Raw genomic sequence first — 2,574 nt, 5'->3', positions numbered from 1 at the left:
TTTCTAGACGCATGTTTACTGTATGTGGTCCAGCGTAATAAATCTACGCTTTAACTCACCATGTTCATATAAATATATATCACAAATTGCATCAGAAGGAACTTAGTTTGTAATAAAGAATAATGCATATTCATTGTGGGTCAAAAAGTTTTACAAAACCTGTTTAATGTGCCAATAATTCATCTGACATAAATTATGATAATGAGGGGGAGGGGGGCGACATGTGGAACTCGGGATTTTTAAGCGTAGAATCTAGTCTAACTTACCAAAATAACATAAAATACGCGGCAAGGCACAGCTTTTTTAAAAAGATTTCTTGTTTGTTCATAGTGTCATTTATTATATTTAAAAGCAATTAAAAAAGTTAACATTTCTTAGAACTAACTAATATTCCGTTTGTAGCCAAAATGTTGAAATGTTGCGAAATTACATGCCTCTAAGAAGCATAACATGTTAACCTCACGTACGACCGTAAGGTCTTCTCAGTATTTACTTGAGTCAACACCGAACCTGGTAAACATCGTTGTGGGGTTCACAAGGTGGGTATGGACACGTGGGCAAAACAGGTGACTCGATTTTAGAAATTTATTGATTTTTGCGGTAGGAAAGGACGTCAAGCTACCTAAATAACCGCTGACAAGAAGAGCAGTTGGAAAAATTATGTTTATATGTCTTAGTTAACTATACGTCTTGATAATGACCACATCACCTGCTCGTAAAGTCCACACTCTCCGGGGTTCACATTGTCTCAGAGTAATAACATGAGGCACCATCTGGGCCAAATTATAGGGAAAGCCCCTCTAAACATATCGTATTTGGGGTTCTCAGAAAAAAAATTGACTTTCTTAAGGTGAAAAAAAATGATCTTAAAATGAAAAATTCAATGTGTTAAGTAGTAAATTGTCAAGTAACTACTACAGTTTTCCTGCCAGGTGTCGATACTTCATCCCTTGCACAAAATTATTAAGAATTACTGCGACCCCCCCCCCCCCTGCATCAAACGTACAATGGTCCAATCTTCACCTTATCACCTCACACGTTCGTTAAGTCCACACCGTACGTAGTAAACACCCTCCTAGGGTTCAGAGGTCAGCAGTGACACGTAAGCACAACAGGTGAGCTTGATATCCATCTATATGTTTGTTTTTGATCGGTTCAGAGAAGAAATATCCATTAATCATCACTACAATGGTTGTATTTCTGCTTTTGTGGTCAAACAAGGTCATATGTTTCCCTCCGGCATGTGTTAAAAAGTCAACTTGAATCATCGCGCAAAAGGTAGAAAGGGCTACCCATGCACTCATATCTCACGTGACACGAGGAAAATTTTACTTTTAGGGTGAGGCGCATGTGCTGGGCAAACACGTCTACGTGGAGAGAACAGTGAGTCTAGTTACTGAGCGAAGAAGAACAATTCACGAAGAAGGTTTCACCCTAATTTGTACCACCAAGTGTTAGAACCGTGAGTAATCGTTACCTAATGTTATGATGTAAGTTTGAGTAACTCACCATAGAAATAGTCCTGGAAAAGGAGGATAATTTTTTGTGTGCAAACTCTGCACTTTTATACAGAATGGTTTAATCTTAATTCATAATTATCTTAATTCATGAACGGTTCAAACAAACAATCAATTATGTTACATGCATATTTCCGTGTTTTTGACATTATTATCTGGGAAACCAGCTATTCCAGTGTACAGGTTAGAGGTGGACAAAGCTTTTCCCTAGACTGATTTAGGAGAATCGAAAACAGATCTGTGTTAAATATTGTAATAAATCTGTTCTGATGAAGGAAAAGATGAACGTAAACAAATAAAAGTTCCGTGACTACCCCATAGTGACGTTCTACGCAACGTGATCGCGTGGCCAGAGGCTAGTATTGCGGGAACTTCAGATTAGTGTTTGTAACTAACATCTCATAGAGTGTGACTAGGCATGGCAAAATGCAAATTAAAGTTTTACCGCATTCAGTCCGCAAATCATGATATTATATGTTATCGAACAACTCGTCATTATCAATGCCTAAATTAAGAAAAAACGTCTAAAACCCCTAGTGCGACGTGTTTATCATATTTGGCAGGGCAGGGCAGGGCAGGTATGTTTGTACTTTGTACCTGGCGCCACCTCCCACCGATGTTTAAAGATCAAGTAGGATAAAGTACTGTAGTATGCTGTAAAAAGCATTATTAATATCAGATTCCTTTGAATGTTTTTGGTGGTGACATTTTTCAACCTTTATTTAGCCTTGATTTACATAGAAGTAACCTTCGGCCTGAGCCGGTCTTCAAGGGTGTCGGTAGCCTTGAGGATTGACGACTATCCTATCCTACAGAGAATTTACACATCCTTGAGGTTCCATGAGGTATTTTTTCCGTGAGATATAGGTGTCGATACATCATTGCTAACAATCAATAAAGGTCACAAAGTTTCCTCCCTCCTTTCAACATAAAAGCTAAGGGCACAACCACCGTACGTGCAAATACGTGCTGTCTACGTGCCAAAACTTGGGCAATCTTTTGGGATCCTTAAGTGGTAAGTACCGCCTCCGTACGAACTCGTAGGAAATCCGAATTT

Source organism: Branchiostoma floridae, unplaced genomic scaffold (assembly GCF_000003815.2).
Source record: "Branchiostoma floridae strain S238N-H82 unplaced genomic scaffold, Bfl_VNyyK Sc7u5tJ_193, whole genome shotgun sequence".
Classification (NCBI taxonomy): domain Eukaryota; kingdom Metazoa; phylum Chordata; class Leptocardii; order Amphioxiformes; family Branchiostomatidae; genus Branchiostoma; species Branchiostoma floridae.
This window is presented reverse-complemented; position numbering follows the sequence as displayed.